Source organism: Lactuca serriola, chromosome 7, assembly GCF_051521515.1.
Source record: "Lactuca serriola cultivar US96UC23 chromosome 7, Lser_US96UC23_V15, whole genome shotgun sequence".
In the NCBI taxonomy this organism is placed as follows: Eukaryota; Viridiplantae; Streptophyta; class Magnoliopsida; order Asterales; family Asteraceae; genus Lactuca; species Lactuca serriola.
This window is the reverse complement of record NC_136414.1, coordinates 201514643-201538108: the sequence shown is the minus strand read 5'-3', so window position 1 is coordinate 201538108 and position 23466 is coordinate 201514643. Positions and strand designations below refer to the sequence as shown.

Here is a 23466-nt window from a genome sequence, read left to right as displayed (position 1 = left end):
AGAGTATTTATGAAAGACTTTGTCAACAATTTTAAATTCTACGCGACTTTTTTAATGTGGATATATTATATCATATAACATTGAAAATAAATTAAGTAATGAAGCCAATTAAGTATATCATATGGTTAGGAAAGAGTATTGGCACGTGGTATTACTCTTTATCACTTAAGTGTATTCTCATGTTTGCTGCCAATTCATTATATCATAAGGTTTGGAAAATTTATATGGTTTGAGTGTGTATCATAATGGGTTTTAAACCCACTACACTTATTAGGACAAATGATGATATCGCGAATATATGTTATTTTATTGTATGTGACGTTATTTTTTGTTATGGCAGATTAGATAAATATAAAACGACTTTCACTACTATTAGAAATGGATAGATTTTTTTTTTCAAACTTCAATATTCTAATAAAGAATATAATAAAGTTTTAATATTTTACTAAGAAAATAAAGCAAAATATGCTTTTATTTAATTTAACCATTTAATTAGTTTTAATGTAAACTAGATGGTAACACGCGCGTTGCGCAGGATGGAAGGTGTCAGTTTTCTGTTATAGCATTATACTTTTGAAGTACAATGCTATAGTTAGGAAAACTTTTAGTTAATTCAAAAAATATTTCATGCTTACAAAATGTTGAGACGGCGTATTTTAAAATAACATTAGAAATGAAGTCTCTAAAAAAACATAAATGACAACAAATTCAAAAAATTGCATAATAGTACAAAAAAAAAAAAAAAAAAAAAAAAAAAAAAAAAAAAAAAACACCATACATCAATCTGATGTATGCAGATTTCAACTTCAAAATTTGAATTCCTTCTGGTTTCCATCTTAATGAAATAAGGGAGTGACCTTCGTATGAAGTTGTGATTTGCAAAACCCAACTAACAAATTTGAATATATCAATATCAACAAAGGTAATGTTTTAATGTTAAAAAAAACAATTTTTACATTTTTAGGACCATATTGCCCCTGCACACTTTTTATATTAATAAAATTAACCTGATTAATTTGATGTAACTTTTTTTTTTGGAAAAAACTTCTAATTGCGTGTTCACAATTTTGTGATGATGACAGTCAACAATCTACTAATAATCTGCTGCTTTGTATCTAACATACAACCAAATATTAAAATAAAATAATAAAGCCTGCATAAATCATTTTTTTACTGACCGTTTGGTTTTGTAGAACCTTTCTTTTTCCCCTTTTGTTTATCATTCCTTAATCGGTTGTCGGGTACTCTTCATTCTGCGGTGGTGGCCACATCTAACAGATGACGCAAGAATCAAATAATTAACTATCAAGCGTTTAACATAAAGATAGTATATTAAAGGGAAATTTAGAAAAGAATCCAAAATATATAATAAAAAAGATATATGCTGCAAACTGCCAGAGTTACCTGAATATGAAGAAAATATAAACATAATCAAATTTCATGAATATAGACAATGGATGAAACTTTTTTGCAAATTGAAACAATATATTCTCAAGAACTAGCTGCAATATTTTCTTTTCACTGGTTCATATGAACATTGGATTAAAAAATTGGTATTGTTGGTCGCACAAATCCAACTACATAAACTGATTACATGATAAGTACACATGAAGATTTATTCCACATGAATGTATAGTATAATTTCTAACATAAGATCTCCATGTGAAAGGGGGTTCAAAACTAAATCATTCTAACCAAGAATAAGAACTAAGGTCCAACCAAGGAAATACTTACCTGATTAGACTAATGTAAGGAAATACACTAGCCTTTGGAACCAACATCTAGTTGAAAACCTGTTCCAATAGGGTCCTAAAAGTGTTACATTGGAGAAATAGAATGTATTGATAAAAACAATTAATGAAAGATTTTGATATCAAGTATGAATCCTAAAAGTGTTATATTGGACGAATAGAATGTATTAACTCTGTAGATATGAATAATGAAAAAAAAAAAGATTCATTTTTGGATTGTACCCAGAAAACAAAAACGACAAATATTAATATATAATAATATAATAAAGTTTAGTGATAGAAAGAGAAAAGATTACTTATATCCTTAAGTCCAACATATTCAGCCTCCACACGGGAGTTCTTTTCAAAAGCTTGAAAGATATTCCACCCCCAATCTTGATAAGTCTTGTTACCAGTCAAACGCCACAAATAAAAAAGGGATTCAACTGTATCTGGTCTTAATATGTTCCATGATGTACCCACACTCATGTCCTACAATACAGTATTTTTTTTAACATTATTATATATAGAAAAGTCAAACGCATAAATATTGACCAATCAATCAAGTAATAACACTAACCTGTCCTGAATGAAAGAAATAATTTTCTCATGCCAACTTTGTTGGTGTCGACTGATAAAAGTTATAGCATGTCCATGCAAGCTACATATAAATCCGAAAATTGCACATTTATCTTTAACAAATTATATCTTTAAAATTTATAATTATGGTGAGATGAATAATTACCTCTTCTGCCAAATTTAAGAATTTTGTGGAATCAGCAGGACCATATATAACCAGATGAACCTAAGGCTATCATTCCTGGTGCAAAGCATGCCAACTCATCCATCTGCATACATATATAACAACAAAGTATAATTTTTAAGAGTTTTTATACAATTACTGGATTTTAATAAAAAATACCTTGTCAATCAAAGAATTCCCTATCTTTTCAGAAATGTATGTAAAAGATGAAGTTGCAGTTCTGCGCACCAAGCTCAATGGACCTTTCATTGATGTCTCCCACATTTCCCTATTTTAATAAAGTTTGTCATGAGACAATGTTAAGCTGAAATAATTTCAATTACCCAAAAATACTAAAAGAATTCTCACCTATAATGCTTCACCTCTGCTGTTTTGTTTCCTTGTATCCAAACTTTAAGTAAATATTCATAGAAACTGCATCCAAATTTATATATGAATTTTAAAATCATGGCATTGAAAAAAAAAGAGTTTTAGGAAGTAAATTTAATAGACATTTAGTACCTGTCCCCCATGGCCCCAAAAGTAATGGTGTAATGAGATGTTGTTCCTCTGTGAGGTTTATATAAATGGGGAGTAATCCATCAGCAGGAAATGTCTTGTTTAGCTCTAGAATAAAATTTTCTACCTGAAATATCAATTTACAAATTACAGTATTAAATTTGGTCAAATATTCTCATACATGAATGACACTATGGGGAACATACATACCTTTTGTTGATACTTTGGATCTCCAGTTCTTTGACTTAATGCAATAAACTCCAGTTGCTCTGTCCCAGAATCTGCCAGGATACTATCACCCTGAGAAAATATATAAATACTTGAGAAAAAGACAAGTCAAAATTCTATTTTCTATGGTCAAAGTTTAAAACTTACGCCAGTCCAACCAGGGTTATGTGCATTACCATGAGCCAGGTTAATAATGTTGTTAGGAATACCAAAAGGAGTATTCCATGCTGGAAGTAACCTATCAGCTATGTCTTTTGCCTTTTCAAGAAAGACATTGTCTCCGGATAAATCATAAGCACTCAAAAGCCCACCTACAACCCTGTTAAAAAAATAATGGTGAAGATTTAAAACGATTAGGTTTTCTCATTGTATGATAATTACTAAACTGGTTACTGAATAATAAACAACAATATATATATATATATATATATATATATATATATATATATATATATATATATATTAAACCTTACAAAGCAACCTTATGGTCGTCTCAAACACACTGACATCATAATTCTTATTGAAATCCAAAGTGTTTGCAACCCACCTAGATAAAAGTGCACAAATATATAAAACAATCTCTATGGGCAAAAATAAGGAGTCCAAGTTTAATGAGAATAGATAATGGATCATACTCTTTAGCCCTTCAAAACTCATCATCCAGGCCCATTATGTATAAGGTATCAAGAGAGTCGGGTTGATGCTACAACCACTTTTACTTGGAAAAAAACAGCACAACGATGCAAGAGAACAGAGAAACTTTTTTCAAACATATACGTAATGATGCTGAGAAGATGAAACATATACGTAATGATGCTGAGAAGAACAGAAGAGAAAGCAACTCAAATAAAAGGGATTAGTCATGTTGGTGGTAGTTGCATCAGTCTTGCCAACCGAATCCATCCAAAAAAATAAATGAAATTGCAGCAACAATTTGAAAAAAAAAATTATTTGCTGAGAAAGTGAGAAGATGACAGCGAAGAAGGTGAAATCGATAATACCTAATGATGCTGAGAAGATGAAATTGTTTCTTCAATCCTTTCGGATAGAGACTCCACCGCCACCGATGAAGTTAGGTAGCAGTGGTTTTTGATATCTGGTGTCAATCGCTGGTTCCTGTGGCCTGGTGGTAATAATCGCCATAGAAAACGAAATGAAATCAAATGGAAGTAGAAACAGATTGAACCCTAATCAGAATCATAATCAGAAGAACAGTTAAATTAAAAGTTCCATTTGATCTGTACCTGAAATAGCTGATACCCAAAATCCTATGCGCCAACAGCGATGGTAGTTAACGAAGAAGGAACATAGACAGAAGTCATCGGCGGCGGATGGAAGCAGCAGAAGCACCGTCGACGGCGGCGCAGGTAGAAGAAGGAGACCTACCCGAAACTCCTTCTGGTCGAACCTCGCCTTTCTTCCTTCCTGGCGGTGCGTTTTCTTATGGAGAGAATGGAGAAAATGGCATATGCTGCGACCGACCATGGAGAAGACGAATTCGACGTTTTTGGGATGTAAAAGAAAACGGAAGCGGTGGGAAAGCTCTATCTAGATGCAATGGCAGTGGAGGAACATAGAGGGAAGAGAATGACTGAAGTTGAGTAATGTTGAAGCGGTGGATCATCAGTACTAAACCCTTTCGGATTCAATTTTCCAAAAAACCCCTCCAAAAAATAAGGTTCGAACAACAAATAGTTACAATATTAGAGGGACCATTATTGCCAAAATAAACAAATGTTTACTGTTAAAATTTATCACATCTTTAATATATATATATATATATATATATATATATATATATATATATATATATATATATATACAATGTATGCCCTCAAGTCCTCAAGTTGGGAAATATCATTTTATATTTTAGAATTTTATTGAAAATGAAGATTACCTTATCAAAAGGCGTTTTTTCATTATTGTTATTATAAATATGATGATTTGGTTTATATTAATAATAAATGAGCACTAAAATAACTATGTACCAAATGGTTTAGCCAAACGGTATCAAGTGTTGTCATTCTTCCTTAAGACTGATGGTTCAAGACATATGTGAATTTAGGATTAGTTTATAAATAGATTAAGTTGTTGTTCAAAAACAAAAACTAAAATAATCATGTGTTAAAGCTAACTACCTAGAAATGATCTTTTATTTTATGTTTATTGTCACTAAAGTCCATGGTTAATGTCACTAAAGTCCTGGAACTTTTTGGTTTAAAAGATAATTCATGTATTTTTTTTTTTGTAGTTTAGGTGTTTAAACTCTTAAAATCAGTATCAAAAACATCTTTTCTTCAAAATTAAAGGGGTAAGCTGGTTACTCTACTAACTGGATAATTCAATTGACATTTTAATCATAGTAACATGTCCATGTGTTCCTCGGTGACATCCACGTAGATAACTCTTAATTTTTTTCCAAATGCAGAACAACAAATAAAAGGTCCACGACTTATCATTTATCAACCCTAATCAAAAAGATAAGTAGCGTGCAAGATCAATAAATATTTATAGGGAGGTCGTTATGAGGTTTCATGTTTCAGTGGGGAATCCGATATAATTTCCGATGAGAAGGATTTCTACACAGCTTACATATGTTGTTTTCTCCGGCGAGACTTTATCATAGTGAAAGAGGAGTTTATGAAATGTTTTCTCCGGTGAGAATTCATCAGAGTGAAAGAGGAGTTGTACGAAATGGTTTTTTTGCTGACTCCTTTCCACGATCAATTGTAGTTGTTTTTCAGGAAATTCCTTTTATAAATTTTGGTGAATGGGGAACTGAGTGTCAAATGGCGACCTGGAATTTAACAAGAGCATTGTCGCCAGAAAAGAGAGTGAACGAGAGATTTTTTCTGGTAAACTCTAGATGTACACATTATAACTCTGGTGATAAGCATTTGATCTATTGTCTTCTCCGGTGGAGTTGATGTGACATCCCCAATTTCACGGCCAGAAAAAACCGATTTGTTTATACTTTGTTTTTAAAATCAGAGTAATCTTTTACAGAAAACAGCTGCGGAATTTGTTCCCAAAACAAAATATGATAATAATTTATCAAAGCATTTCTTTAAAGAAATGTATTTTCATTATATAACAAACTCTCGGGATGTCATGTTCAATACAGACCAAAAGCATAAACAGAACAAAATAGACCTTACAACAGTTATTCATAACTAATGGCCTATAATCCAAAATCTCTCGTTATGTCAGCAAGCCATAACTTGTAATACAAAGAAAACTGAGTGGGTCAGGCTTAGGAGCCTGGTGAGCATATAGGGTTTTCATCCCACAATGTTATATATATATATATATATATATATATATATATATATATATATATATATATATATATTAGAACTCACAAACTTATATAATTTCACCATATAAAAGCAACTCTTATCTCACCCCATCTATCCTCACAACGACACGATCTAAACTCTCATATCTAAAACCTTCCTCTTTACCTGATCCCTACTCAGAGATCTAAAATTAATCTCTTCTCCTGATCCATACTCCCGGATCTAAAACTAATCTCTTCACCTGATCCATACTCTCGGATCTAAAACTTATCTCATGATCTGATCCATACTCCCGGATCAATAACTGTGCCCGATCCATACTCCCAGACTAGGGACAATTAACTTAGTCTTAATCCATACTCCCAGACTAATAACAAGTTTATCTCTTTACCCGATCCATACTCTCGGATCTAAAACTAACCTCTTGATCTCATTATCCAACTCATCTTTTATCACACACCATCTCATCTACCCATGTTCTACCCAACATATTTGTAGATATAAAATACATATACAGTTTAACTCATTTAAAACTATATAAAACATCCATTCCGCACTCATCTTAAATAAACAATAATATATAAACACATAGCACGTATTTCATGGCAAATACTTCATATTTATGTGTTAGAAGAAAGTGACTACACATTCACTCATAACATAGATATAATACATTCAACCAATACTTGTATTAAAATTGTGTTTATGAAAGGGACTATACACTCACTTGATAAGACGATGATCGGACATCACCTCGTCTCTTAAAATAATATTCTTCGCTGAAATCGGGATGTTTTCTCCAAAATCGGGCTTCACGCGGGCAGAGTTTCGGCTCGAAACCTATTTTTTTTCTCGGGATCTTCGGGGCTTCGGGACTTGCTTCGGGTGTCGGGATTGATACCGGGGCTTCGGGGGTATAAATTGCCAAGAATAAGAAAGAATAAGGTGCAGAAGTGGAAATATTGAGCAACAAGCCCGGAGGTCTCACATCATATTTATAGGGCTAAACTTCGGGGTTACGCTGGGCGTAACCAAAGATTACACGGGGCGTAACCTGCTGTCGACATGTACGCGGGGCGTACACCTAGGTACGTTGGGCGTACCCTTCGGATCAGATCGGATGAGTCACCAATTCGGATATTATCCGAATATATAATAAAATTTATATATTTTAATTATTTAAAAACTTCAGAAAATCATATCTTCCTCATACGAGCTCCGTTTTTTACATTCTTTATATCCACGCGTAAGTGAGACTATGCTCTACAACTTTCGTTTAGACTATGTTGTCAAAATTTGAATTTATTTTTATTATATTATTTTTAGTAGGCTAGGACAAGAAAACTCCATTATAAATGCATAACTCCTTCATCCGACGTCCGTCTTCGTCTGTCTTTTTATCGTTGCACTACTAATAACGAGATCTTCGATTCCCGTTTAGATTGTTTCGGATAAAAATCACTCGATCTAAAATTTGAGTTTCGGGTTGCATACAGCTAAGCTGAAATTTAGAAAAATCATAACTTCCTCATACAAAGTCAGATTTGGACGTTCTTTTTATGAACGCTCTTGGTTTAACAAACTCTACGACTTTTGTTTAGATCACTAAGGCTAAATATCGCTCTAACGTAAATTCACTTTTTACGTCGCGATGTGTCGTGCCGATTCTGTCGCGAAACTTCGACATGTCATAAATTCTTCGTTATAACTCGGATTTCAACGTTCTTTATATGTACGGAATCCTTGTAACATATAATACAACTTAGTTAAGACTAATCCTCCTAAATAATCTTCTATCAAAAAACCATTTTTGATGTTCATTGTCTCTAAATTGACTAGCTCTGATCTACGGGCGTTACAGTTGAAAAATAGAAAAACATATCAAACCAAAATATAGAGAGTGGGAACAGTATATCGATCGAAGAGAAGGAGATAGATACATCAGTCTCAGTGATAGCTCATCAGAGTGAAAGAGGAGCTGTACGAGACTACGAGATGGTTTTTCCGACGCTTCCTTTCAACGATTAGTTTTTTTTATAACTCCGTGAGTAGGGAATTGAATGTTACATGGCAACTAGAGACTGGAATTTGATAGGAGCACTATTGTCGAAAAAGAGAGTGAATGAAAGAGTTTTCCGGTGAACCCTAGATGTACACATTATATTGTAGCTCCGGTGATAAGCATTAGAGGTTTGTACCTGGTCCATTAACGATAATGAGAGATAGCAAGTGGTTGACGACTATTGAAACGAAGATGTATATAGATTAATGCATCGTTGACTTTGAAATTTGAATATGTAATTTCTTGGAAATCAACATGGATAGGGTGATGTTGTAGGTGAGTTGGAGTTTTGTTTTTGTTTTTTTTATCACTTAATAAAATAAATCCGCGTCATTAATTGTAACATCCCAAAAATCCGTACCAAAATTTTTTCTTTAAATCATTACCAAAGTCATATTCATAAAACATATCATAAGTCATAACATAAATTCAGAGTATCGTTTCCAAAACATATTTTCATTATCAGAGTAAAACATCCCAGACTGACTAATCAATGGTGTGTGCCATGCGATCACCCTGAACTCTTCCCTCCGCTACCGGAAGTACCTGAAACCAAAACTGAAAACTATAAGCACGAAGCTTAGTGAGTTTCCCCCAACCTACCATATACCCTGCATAAACACATACTGCACATACTGGGCCACGCCCACTATTCCGGGCCTCGCCCGCTACAACGGCCCCGCCGCTCCAGGCCCCGCCTGGCTTCGAGCCCCACTCGGATACAGATCTATTAGGCCTCGCCTGTCACTGGGCCTCGCCCGCTAAACATATCGCAACACATAAGCTAAACATACATTAATGAATCCTGTCCTAAGGCCTCGCCTATCTTGGGCCTCGCCCTTGTCCTGTCATGGATCCCCGTCCACGTTCCTACTGGTAGTGAGTGTGATAGTGAGATACGGGCCCAGCCCACACTCACTACCTATAATTGCTCAAACAATTCTGCCACTCAGGCACTACAAACCTGGGATCCCCGATCCCCTAACTTGACACTAAGGTCCCTACCAGGTCCCACCTGCGCTGCTAAAATTCACGGGCCTCGCCCACGGGTCCCACCCGCCTCTATCCTTCTAGTCCCACTAGTCTATTCACTCTCGCTCGGGCCTCGCCCACGGGTCCCACCCAAACGTATTACTGAGCAACCCTGCTCTCAGGTCTTATCTACACTACTAACCTCATACGGGCCTCGCCCACGGGTCTCACCCACTCAGATAATGTCCGGCGAGTGGGTTTCTTCTCGGCGGCTCACGGGCCTTCTTAGGCGTTGATGTGGTGGTTGTGTGTTCTTGAGTGGGAGATGTAGTGATGTTTGACACATTTGGGTTGATTTAGTTTGGTGAAGCGAGAGATATAACGATGATGTTTCTGGTAAGGGTTGTAGTGGATGAGGGTGGCTGGCGATGGAGCTCATCGGTGAAACTGGTGTTGTTGGGTGGAGTATTCAACCACACACTTACAAATCGATTATGGAGTGTGTGTTCATCATCGATTATGTTCGTATGTGTAGTGTGTGTGTGTGGGCTCTTTCTAGAGAGAGAGAGAGAAAGAAAGAGAGATTTATTTTTATTTAATTTTAATTTTAATTTTTTATTTTTTTAAATCTGAAAATCAGAAAAACAAAATAAGAAAAAAAGAAAATCATATTAACAGGGGCAAATCAGTCATTTTGAAAAAAATCAAAACAGATTGAACCAAACAAGCAACAAAATGAAAACTTTGGACCTCTGGTGCTAGTCCAAATATTTTTGGACCAAAGTGACAATTTTAAACAAACCATAGGGACCATTTGTGCAGTTTAGTCTATTATTTTATATACTAGAACTATTTTATACGGTATTAGAAAAACATGTGAAAAAAAAATCATTATGTTATTAGTATTTTGTAGACAAAATTGCAAAAGTGGTCCCTGTGGTTTCTCAATTTCTGTGGGTAAGGTCCAAAAAAAAGTTTATTAGCAAAAAAGGTCCCTATTTGATGGTTTTGTTTCGGTTTTGGTCCCAACCTCGTTAAGTTTAACAGCATGGCTGTTAACTTTTGGCAAATGACGAATTTACCCTTGGGACCATTTATGCAGTTTTATCTTTTTACCAAACTATAAGGACCAATTATGCAATTTTTCTTTTTCATTTTAATGAATTATTATATATTAATTATTTTAATTACTTTTTTCTTTTTAACTTTTTTCTTTTTGTATTATTTTTTATTGGATTATTATATATTAATAAATATTATTTTTAATATATTATATTTATATATTAATAAGTATTACTTTTTTATTATTAACTTTTTTAATTATTTTTTTAAATTTCTTCTTTATTGCATTAATTCTTTTTTATTGGATTATTATATATTAACAAATAGTATTTTTAACATATAATATTTATCTATTAGTAATTGTTACTTTTTTGGATTATTAAATTCATTTAATTAATTTTTTTATTTCGTTAATTCTTTTGATTGGATTATTATATATTAATAAATATTATTTTTAATATATTATAATTATATATTAATAAATATTACTTTTTTTATTTTTATTTTGTTAATTGATTTTTTTCCCTAGCTTGGGCCTCACCCCTGATTTGCTGCTAATGAGATGTGGAACACCATCCACACTCTGCTATTGGTGAGATATGGGACCTCGCCCACACTCACCTCCTTACCAGACACATACAAGTATCACACAGACAACAAGTATACTCTATCATGCAAAACATTCCTTGGGCACCCACCCGCTATCAATGGACCTTGGTCCTAAATATCATACTGGCATACAGTGCCTAGGGCTAACCCCTGTGTCTTCCTATTCATATCTACATGGGTCGGCATTGTGGCCTTAGACCCATTCATATAAAGGGAAACTCACTTGCACTGCTGAACTTTTGTTGATAACCCTCTGACTGCTGATCGACAGTTCTTTGAACCGCTGCTCCACTAGCTCCGCGAGCTACCAATATCAATATACATAACACTTAGAACCAAACAGAACTCTAGAAGCCAACTAAGTCCACTCTTGACAAAGTCAAAGTCCTGGTCAAAGTCAACCTTCCTGACTGACCCTACTCGCCGAGTCAACCCGTTGACTCGTCGAGTCCTTATACTCAGAAACTCACACAATACGTCTCAACTCGTCGAGTCACCCCGAGACTCGTTGAGTTCAACGATCTCTGAGTCCCATCCTGCCCAACTCACTGAGTCACCACTCAACTCACCGATCTAAGTCTTAACCAGAAAAGGTTGAGGTTTTGTGGTCTAACTCGTCGAGTCCAAGAGCAGACTCGCCGAGTCCATGGCAATATTCAACAGACTCGCCGAGTTGTTCTTCCAACTCGTCGAGTTCCTGCCTATCTTCATCCAACTCGCCGAGTCCACCCATGTGACTCGCCGAGCAGCTTCAGTTCTTAATCCATATAGTGGCTTTTCGAGCCATGCAGGGGCTCCATCTTATAGATCCACTCTTCCAAAGTCCATTCCTCACGTAAAGTTGCAAACTTTACGTGAAACTAAGGGGCTATAGACTTAAAAACACTCTTGAGATAGGGTTTGGGGCAAACATGCTTCACTAACAACTTATTGGCATAAACTTTATGGCTTTCTGGATCCTTAATTGCCTAGATCTGAGGTAGCAACCTCAGATCAATTCCAAACTCGAAATAAACCTTCTCCATACTCAAAATGCCCAAATCTCAATCATAAGATAGATCTTAATGCAATAAGGTCATCTTATTACCTTAAGAGATCTGAAAAATCACACCAACTCTGGATCTAAATCCAATCCTTGGATCACCAAAGGTTCCCTTCCTCCTTCTTCCTTCAAATCACTCAAAATGGCAAGAAAGCTTGAATGTGCTAAAATGGAGGCTTAGGGTTTTGTGTTCTGGATAAGAGAGGCTATAGAGAACCCTAAGGGAGAGAATGAGATGTTTATATAGTGCACAAAGTCCCAGATTTAGGGTTTTCCTCTCCAGACCGGACTCACCGACTCGTCGAGTCGGTCACTTACTCTTCGACTCGGATCCCGCTCGGACTCGTCGAGTTCCACCCTGGACTCGACGAGTTGACCCCTTTGACTTAGGGTTTTCTTTTCCTTTCTTGGTCTTTTTGATTATGGGTGTTACATTAATAGCACCAGTTATCACAAGTTAAGGTCCATATTTAGAAGGTAAAAATGGATTTTATTCCCGTAGACTGCAAGAAAAAAAACATCAGGACGTTTTAAACCAAAAGTAAAGACTTTGTAGGGCTTCAATCAATGATGAAGCTTGAACATTTGAGTTTTGGGGTGACGAAAGTAAAATATGTATAAAAAGTGGATTACAGGGGGGCCACAGTCAAAATTTTTAGTTTTAGGTTTAATATATAAAATTTTTAAAAGTAAAGGACTAGTTCTAAAAGAAAAAACAGGGGGGTGTATCAATGAAGTTTAATTACCTAAGCAATTGATTTGTTATGGTCAAACATAATGACTTAATGAGTCAATCTACATTATCAGTCGGTTTACTGTATCAAACGTATGTTAAAGCTATTGAATGTCAATGTAGTGCTAATGAAGGGTTGCCTTGAAGTGAAGTTGATTGTATCAACGTATGTTAAAGCTGATGAATGACAATGTGATGCTAATGAAGACCGGCAACATGGCTCGAGAAACTTATCCTCCAAGTATCCAATCCCTGAAACTTTAGGAGAATAATCGGTTCATATTTCAAGTCTAGATAAGTTTCCTTCCTTATAGAAGACTATCTAATTCTTAGGGATTACATTGACGGTGTCAGGGTTTATGGTTATTGATCTTTTGTAAGCGCAAATCATAGCTTTCTTTGTGATAGTTATTGTTTTGAAAATGTGTGCATAGTTAGAGTATGTTTATGATTATCTCTTGTTCTTAACTATGAACCGCAAGATGCATTCGAAAACATTGTGAACGAGTAGGCCATATAAATATATTGACATCCATATTTTTGCAACATTTAAAGTTTTTTCAACATGCTTTTATAGACTTCTGAAGATCATGATAAATATAGTTGTAACAAATATATATATATATATATATATATATATATATATATATATATATATATATATATATATATATCATGGTTGCAGAAAATCGGGATTAATCGACGATTAATCGTAGATTAATCGTTTGACATTCTCCAACCGTCAATGATTAGGGCATTAATCGGAAATTTAGGATTAATCGGGTTTGGCGGGATTAATCGGCCTTGGCGGGATTAATCGGTCAACAAAAGTCAAAAAAGTCGAAAAAAGTCAAAAAAAAGGTCAAAATATTAATTTTTTTTTTAAATTCAAAAAAACCAATTTTTTTTACTCCAAAATTTTCAAATTTTCAAAATTTCAAATATTATACAAAAATGTTCATATTTTCGTTTTTCCAAATTTCTAAATTACAACTTTTCTTATTTTCTAATTTTGAAGTACTTGTTTTTTTTAATATATATTAATATTTAATTAATTTTAAAATTTTATTAATAATTTATGGTTCCCGATTAATCTCCGCCAAGACCGATTAATTATTTAACACCAGTCGACCGTCGAGCTAACGTCAAACGATTTTTACAACCTTGATATATATATATATATATATATATATATATATATATATATATATATATATATATATATATATATATATATATATATATATAAAAGTTAGGTTGTAAGAAATAGTAAAAATGATAAACTATATCATTTCATGCCGAATTCGTACCTTGGGTGGGGAGGGGGGGGGGGGGAACAATAACAAGGTTTTAGATTTGTAAAGGTTTGAAACTTTAACATTTTTTTATAAAATTTTGTACCACAACCGTTAACCTTCTAGAATGGGGGCTTGCATGATGGAATAGATGTGACAAAAGAAGTTAAATCCTTAGAAGAAGGTAATTAATCTTAAAATAATACTTAATTAGGTGTGAAACTCATATATTATATGAGTTTATTTAAAAAAAAAAAGTCTAAATACAAAATTCTAAACATTTGAAAAGTATGAATTATTATAAGAAAAGTGAGAAAATTTTAAATTATAAAAATTAAAGTGTTTTTTTTTTAATTTAAACAAATAATTTAGATAAATAAATAAAGAAAATCAATGAATCTTTAATTTGGTAATTTTGAAATTAGAAAGTTCATTAATAAAATTGATATACATTTATTATTGAATATAAATATTATCTACAATTTAATAAAATGAAAAAAAATCATAAAATGACATGTGGAATAAAAATTAATTTAAAATAACCACAAAATTACATGTGATCAAAGGGTTTCTAGTCCAGCGGTATCAGGTGGTCCCCTCCCTCTTTAAGGTCGAGGGTTCCAATCCCGTTGTGGACATAGGTGGAACTAGTTGTTAGTTTATGAGTAGATTATTATATTTGTATTTGCCGGTTCAAAAAAAAAACAAAAAACAAAAAACAAAATTAAATATAGCAAAATAAATGAGAATGTGACATATGGCAAAAAAATCTTTATTTATTAAGAGGATCATACATACTTATAAAGCTAACATTTTTTCTTGAATCTCATGCATTTGAAACCCCCATTATTTTTTCCTTTCACCACATTCATTTGAAACTCCCATGACTTTTCAATTTCTTTATAATAATAATTATAATTTGGTAGTTAGGTTAAATAAATATCAAATCTAAAGTGTATTCATATATAAACTAAATTTCAATATTAAAATAATATCTTTAATTCTACTTATAAAATTATGTTTTTTAACTTTTAACATATTATATACTTAATTTATTAGTTTTAATATTTTGTTGGATGTAAACCATTATCATTTTAAAGGTATAATTTTTGAACAATTTGTATAAAATACTTAAACTATTAATTAAAATATAACATTATAGGCTCAACTTAAATATAAATTTTATTTAACTTAAACAACCCAAAGATTATTTTATAAATAGTTAAAAGTGATAAATTGTAGTGTCTTTCTAATAATGATTGTAAGTTGGTTAATAAGGTTAAATAAATATCAAACCTAAAGTGTAATCATAAATAGACTAAATTTCAATTTTAAAATAATATATTTACTTCTATTTATAAAGTTATGTCTTTAAATTTTATCATATTATACTTAATTTATTAGATTTAAAATGTTGTTGCATGTAAACTATTATCAATTTAAAGCTACAATTTTTGAACAGTTTTGACAAAATACTTTAATTGTTAATTTAAATATAACATTACAGTGTCAACTTAAATATAAATTTCAGTTGGACTAAAAAAACCAAATAATATTTTGTAAATAGTTAAAAGTGATAAATGCAAAAAACTAAATTGTAATATCAGTTTAACTAAAATATTTCCTAAATATATTTATATAATCGTTAAAAATTTTCAAAAAAATAGCTTAAAATAACTTATAATAACAATAGTTAAAAATAACTCTATATATATGATTATATTGTTACCTTTAAAATCTAAAAATAATGTTTGATGTTTTAAATAATTATAATGATAGAAATTAAAACATTAAGCAAATAAATTTTAACAAATTAATTAATAATAAAAACAACTATAAATAACATCAAATCATATATTATATTTAATTTTATTCACTCGCGGGTAAAAGTTATTCAAACGATTGAGATTATGAAGTTATAATAAATGTATATATTATCATATAATTCAAAATAATCAATATATTATATCAATTTAGTATATACAAATTATTATATCAAATTTAACAACAACATCATTGTTATATTCAAAAAATCATATATTTGTAAGGACTTCAACTATATAGGTGTTTCTGCGTAACGCGTGGACATTCGCCTTGTAATTATTTACAATTAACTTAATGCAATATTGGATTTAATGGATTAAACCTTAAAGGGTTAAGTGTACAGAAAGTAGATTGTTGACCGATATGTCCATTAATATACTTCTCATTGGTTAAAATATATTCATCGTTTTAAACACCTAATAGATTCATAAATATGATATTTTAGTAAATAACAAAAAAAAAAATCAATATTAGAAAAGATAAATACCCTTTGCCACGGCCCAGGGGATTTGAATCATAGCAACATCATGTCAAGCCCATTACCAAATCTTACTTCATGAGTCCATGATGGTGCGATCCAATCGATGTTTGTTCTGTAAAGAGCTAACGACTTGATCTTGTATAGGTAACTCATAGCAAATTGTTTATTTTCGTCTTTTATAGGTACCTGTGTATTATTAAAAAAAATTAAATTTTATAATATAAATATTAAATATTTTTTTAAAGTAAAATTTAGAAATAAATAGACATGTTCAACTAATGAACCAATAGGATCAAAAGAATCATTAAAGATAAAATTATCTGGAATATCAATAATTGTCTTGTCATCATTTAAACCATCAACTTTTCCTTCTTCTATATCTAATAGTTTTTTTTTTAATCGGAAAATCTAATATACTCCTAAGCTAACACCTAACTCCACCTAGGTCCACGAAGTAACATGAACCCTCGGCATCAAAGAAAAAGTGTGTGTCGGGGGGGGGGGGGGGGGGGGACACCACATGATACTGCTGGGCTAAGAAGGCTAGTTTTTAAATGTTGTTTTTTCAATATCACATGTTTGAACACTTAATCTCGTATTTTTCGTTAATCTTAGAACTTTGCATTTTGACCAAATGTAGGAATAGCTTAATGAAGCATTCACAATGTCTTGTCTACTTCCATTAAAAACTTATATATTATACGGGTTGATTTAAAAAAAGAAATATTAAAAACTAAGGATTAAACATTAACTAATTTTAAAATGATATATTTTAATAGGATTTAACTGAAATAATGAATTATTAGGTATTAAAAAAAATTATTGAAGCGTTAACCATAGTTTGCAATAACTTCAACCAAATCACTCTATTTCTTTTAATCATGGTTGCAGAAATCGGCGATTAATCGTTTGGCGTTCTCCAACCGTCAAGGATTAGGGTATTAATCGGAAATTTATGATTAATCGGCCTTGGCGGGATTAATCGGTCAACAAAAAAAAAAAAAAAAAAAAAAAAAAAAAAAAAAGTCAAAAAACTTTTAAAAATTCAAAAAACCAACTTTCTTTTTTTATTCCAAAATTTTCAAATTTTCAAATATTATACCAAAATGTTAATATTTTCGTATTTACAAATTTCCAAATTACAATGTTTCTTAATTTCTAATTTTGAAGTACTTTTTTTTCTTAAGATATATTAATATTTAATTAATTTTAATATTTTATTAATAATCTATGGTCTCCGATTAATCCTCGATTAATCATTGCCAAAACCGATTAATCCCTTAACACACATCGACCGTCGAGCTACCGTCAAACGATTTTTACAACCTTGCTTTTAATAGTTGATTAGTGGATAAAAGTTAATAGAATTCGCCAACTCCCGGATTAAAACTCGATACATCCAATCTAAGATGCAAAACATCTATTAAGTGGGTTAGTCCCATATTGACAACCAAATCACTCTAGTAATCAAAAATGAGGAATTGGTAATTACTTTTAATAAAAAAATTGTTGAAGCATCAACCATAGTTTGCTATAACATAAACTAAATCACTTTATTAATAATAAAATTGCAAGTGGTCATTTCACTTCTCATGTGATCTTCGTATGGTGAAAACTATGCTTACATATTTACATCAACTATGAAATGATCTATCTGTATTATCAAATTCACATAAATATTCAACTACTTTACCTTATAAATGAAACTAACACTAATTGTTAAAATAAAACTTAAATGATCCTTATTGGTTATTATGAACCAAATTATAATATTTATGGATGTTTGGAACCATTGTACAATCATTAAGAAGTGAGGTAACATATTGATATTAAAAAGATCCACAAACCTGTATAAAAGTCAACAAGCCCAAAAATTTATTTTTTAGCTATAAAACTAATATAAATGATGTAGCCAACATTAATTATGACTTATTTAATGAAAGATCTATAAATATAAAAGTATATGTGTGATGTCGCCTATGATAATTCAATCCTAAATTTTGGGTTTTCGTTTTGTTGGCTAAAATTATATGTAATTAATTAATATGGCAACTCTCAAGAATTGATGAATAATTTTTAAATAATAAGATCTTTTAACTTTTAACTTATGAATGTACTAAAGAAACAATTTTTCACTTTCAAACCAAAACTTAATAATTGTTTTCTAAAATATAACCCTTAAAATAGTGATCTTGTAAATATGAAAAATAAACCTATATATATATATATATATATATATATATTCTATATTTGTCCAATAATTAGTCTTTTAACATGTAACATTAGAAAACTATATATATATATATATATATATATATATATATATACACGTACACACACACACCATCGAGAATACAACAATAATTATGGTGCAAACTTTTTTCATCATATTTTTTCTAAGACTCTTTGTATTTATTTTCACATTTAATCTATTTAATACATTACATATATAAATATTGGTATTATGTGGCATATTAATTGAATTTAATTCAAAAAAACCACAAATGACACGTAAATTTAAATTTATTAAAAAAAACACAAAATTACATGTGACAAATTCAATAAGAATATGACATTTGACAAAATTGATCTTTATTTATCAGGGTAAATCATTTTAGCTATTAAATGTTTATATACTTTTTTCATATTGTCTTGTGACGTTCGATGATTCTTTTAAAAAACCTATTGTTCGATATATTTAGTTAGGGATAATGACTTAAAAGTGTAATATATTTTTCCTTTTTTTACATATTTGATCACTAAATTTTTTTCATTCATATTTGTCCCTTGAACTTGTTTAACCATACACATTCACTCCTTATTATTGGTTACTCCACGTAAACTAAAAAAAATAACTTAATAGGGTAGTATATTTTTCATTTTGTACACATTTAATTATTAATATTTTTTCACATTTAGTCTTTAATATTTTTTTGTTGTAAAATAAGTCATTATTGTTTTTGTACACATTCATTACTTTTGAACGGTTTCTTTAGGTTTTTTCTCACGACATCCTACATATGACAATCATTAGGTATTCAGTATTCTTTATGCTTATAAACACTACGACCTCGATTGTTTGGTGTTTAGGTCTTGTGTTCTGAATGTCATAACTTCTTCATACGATCTTAAATTTTAACGATATTTATATCCACATACTTTTTATTTGAGTCTACTATAATTTAGTTTAGAATATTGCCATTGAAAAGTAATATATTTTTACTTACGATTTATAAAAGAAATATATTCATACATACATTCATAAAGAATGCATGTATATAAAGATCGTAAGTAAAAATATATTATTTTTAACAAAAGTAATCTAAACGTTATAGTAGACTCAAATACGAGGGCTTGGATATAAAATTAAAATTCGAAATTGTATGAAGAAGTTACGACGTTCATAACACAATAACTACGAACGCGTGGACATAAAGATCATTAAAATCTGAGATCGTATGAAGAAGTTACGACGTTCAGAACACAAGACCTAACCGAAACACAAGATATAAGCAACCATGCAGCTGAGGTCGCGATGGTCATAAACATCAACAACTCCAAACACCTCATTAATAATTGTCTCACTTAAGATGTCGTGAGAAACCTAAAGAAACCGGTCATAAGTACTGAATGTGTACAAAAACAAAAATGACTTATTTTGCAACAAAAAGAAAATTAAGGACTAAATATGCAAAAAATTATTAAGGACTAAATATGTACAAAGTGATAGTTATTTACCAAAAAGCGATTTTCATTTATCACTTATCAAAAGCTAAGTCTCATATGATATATATAGGGAATGGTTATTTAGAAAACAAAAAACCCTAAAATTCATAAAAATGCATAAAAAAAAAACTTAGAGATTACAAAGCTTTTTTTAAGTTTTTTTATAGAAAAGTCGCAGGTTTTTTAATAAATTCGCTGAAAACAAATTAATTTTTTTTTCATATAAAAAAATCTGTGAATTTATATAAAAACATGCGAGACAAGTTTTTTCGTGATCTCTAAGTATTTTTTTTTATGCATTTTTAGGGTTTTTTTGTTTTCCATAGAACCTAAACCTATATATATAAGTTTGTATCTATATTTTTTATAAAATCATGTTTGTATACATTTGTTTTATAAAAACGTGTTTGAATACAAATGCATTTATTATAAAATAGGTGTTTATTATATATATATATATATATATATATATATATATATATATATATATATATATATATACACAAAAACAATGTATACAAACACTTATTTGGGTTCATATAAATATATTTTTACAAAAGAAATATATACGTTTACTATGTAATAGGTGTTTGCATACATTTTTTTTTTTTTATAAATATGTGTTTGCATAAAAATGTATTTTTAATAAAATAGGTATTTGTGTGTGTGTGTGTATATATATATATATATATATATATATATATATATTGTAAATATATATGTATGTATACATTTTTTATAAAAACGGGTTTGTATATATTTATGTACTTAATAAATACCTATTTTTATAAATTCGTATTTCGTATACAAAAAACTTTTAAAAAAAAAGGTTTTTATAGAGAAAATATAATATTTTTTTGTGAAAATATGTTTTTTTTGTATAAATATGATTTTGTAAAGAAAAAATATATTCGAAACAAAATTTTGAGTAAAAAGTTGTAAAAAAACTAAATTTATGATGAATTCGTAAAAAAATTCTAAAATTTGGGCAAAAAGGGTAAATTTTTTACCAAATTTGTAATACAATTTAAAATCTAGGCCAAAAGTGTAAATTTTGGACCAAATTTGTAACAAAATTTAAAATCTAGGCTAAAAATGTAATTTTTGAAAGCTGGATGACCTGTTGACCGACTAAAGGGGTTAAATAAAATACGATTACCAAAAGGCATGTTTAATCCCTATTTTCAAAAATTAACTCAGACCGTTCCTCATTTGGTTAAAAGTTGCACGTCTAATCCCTCGTTAGTTTAAATTTGCATGCATCATCCTTTCAAGAAATGAAATGACTATAATGCCATTTTCAATTTATTTTTCATTTGTTTTTTATTTTTGATTAATTTTAATTATTATAAATTATTTAATTACTTTTCAATTTATATATTTCTTATTTCATATATTGCTCTTTCTAGTTTTTTGTTGAAGAATATTTAATCACCACCAACACCACCGAGAATCGGTTGCACCACCATTGGAAAATGAAACACCACCGGGACTTGTTGACAGCCACCATCAGAAACCTTCTAGACAGCCAAACCAAAATCTTTTTCCATTTCTCTGTTCACGTCCGATGAGTACGATCTCCGCCAGAGATATGGACCACATTAGAAATAACATCACCCCGTCGGTTTCTCTTCCTCTGATCCCCCGATCTTCAATTGAAACCCTAGCGCTGTCATCACCTCTTGAAGACCATAACTTCGTTTAAGATCGTAGCACCATTGAACCCAACAAATCTCTTTTTTACCTGTTGAAGACGACACATATGTTCTTCATCCATCGAAACCCTAGATCTGAGGTGGTAGTTGTATAGATCTGGTGAAGAGAGTCACAAAAATCAGGTAAATAGAGGGACAAAATACATGTTATGCTTTTCGGTGGTCTAAATCTCCGACGAAGACGTTAAGGAATCGGATGACGGTGTTGGTCGTCGGAGATTAGGCTTTTAACAGATGCAATGATTATGTTTGTCGTCAGAGAGAGAGAGAGAGAGAGAGAGAGAGAGAGAGAGAGAGAGAGAGAGACACGATAGCTTCTTATGGTAGCCGACGGAGAGAAGTGGAGTTTGCGGCGCTGAACGGTGGTTTCCGGTGGAGAGGTTGTGGCCGGTGGAGAAGTGGTGACCGATGGTTTGTGATGGAGAGAAGGGAGAAAGAGGGGTGAGAGTATTTTTAATGGGGTGGGAGAGAATGTGTATGTTTTCTAAAAAAATTAATTAATAATAAATAAACAAATTAAATTAAAATATATTTTAATAATTAAAACTAGAAAAAGCATTAAAAATAAATGAAAAAGAATTTGAAAAGGGCAATATAGTCATTTTATGCTGTTAGGGATTAAACGTGTAATTTTCTACGTTTTAAGGGATGATCCGAGTTAATTTTTGAAAATATGGACTGAACGTGCATTTTGACATTTGGACGAGGAACGACTCATTTAATTTACTCATATAAAAATTAGGTTTTGGTCTTCTTTTGGTTGATCTGGGACAGTAGTTTAATGGTACATATGAGTGGACTTGCTTTAATTTTTTGTGCTTTGTTTAATTTGGTTAATACCATTAATACAAAGGGGGTGTTTGGCTTAACTTTTCACAGCCAAAAATCCTTTTTATAAAAGAAAAAAAAAATAAAAAGATGTTTGGCAAACTAGTAACTTTTGGAGTTTTAATACAAGGAAAATCAACTTTTTGAAAAAGTCAAGATTTCCCGACTTTTTGTAATTTTTTGGAAAATAACTTTTAAGCTTTTAAAAGCTAAGCCAAACACGCCCAAAATGACTATGTGTTCAAAAACATAGAAGAGGGACTTATTTCATTCATATAGGAAAACAAAAGGATCATAAGGTTCTTAATACAGAAAGATCTGGCGCCAATATTTTTCTCCAAAATTCAAATTTACAACTTCGTCTGTCGAATCACGAACCAGACGTTAGCGCAAAAGTTTCTTCAGATAATCTTCATTTGATTCGTCGATGATTGTCTTGTTTTGCACTCCACCTCTCCTCCCGTCTTCCGCCGTGGGAAATTCCCGGAGCAGAGAGAGAATGGCTGCTACTCATTAAAATCTGTCCAATCAGGTTTTTATTACAGCATCAAAGCCATTTTCTATGTTAATCGTATTAGTTGCATTTATATTGTAGCTTG

The 23466-nt window shown here is 31.1% G+C and overlaps 1 pseudogene across 1 annotated transcript; it reads right to left on the bottom strand.

Moving 5' to 3' along the window:
* Positions 1 to 1981: 1981 nt before the first annotated feature.
* Positions 1982 to 4022, bottom strand: LOC145064722 (mannosyl-oligosaccharide 1,2-alpha-mannosidase MNS1-like; annotated as a pseudogene). The gene is made up of 10 exons (XR_013688064.1): positions 3997 to 4022; positions 3701 to 3766; positions 3367 to 3538; positions 3202 to 3291; positions 2995 to 3118; positions 2842 to 2907; positions 2653 to 2761; positions 2476 to 2578; positions 2311 to 2391; positions 1982 to 2222 (listed from the first exon to the last, which is right to left on the bottom strand). The product of XR_013688064.1 is annotated as a mannosyl-oligosaccharide 1,2-alpha-mannosidase MNS1-like (transcript).
* Between the last annotated feature and the right edge of the window lie 19444 nt (positions 4023 to 23466).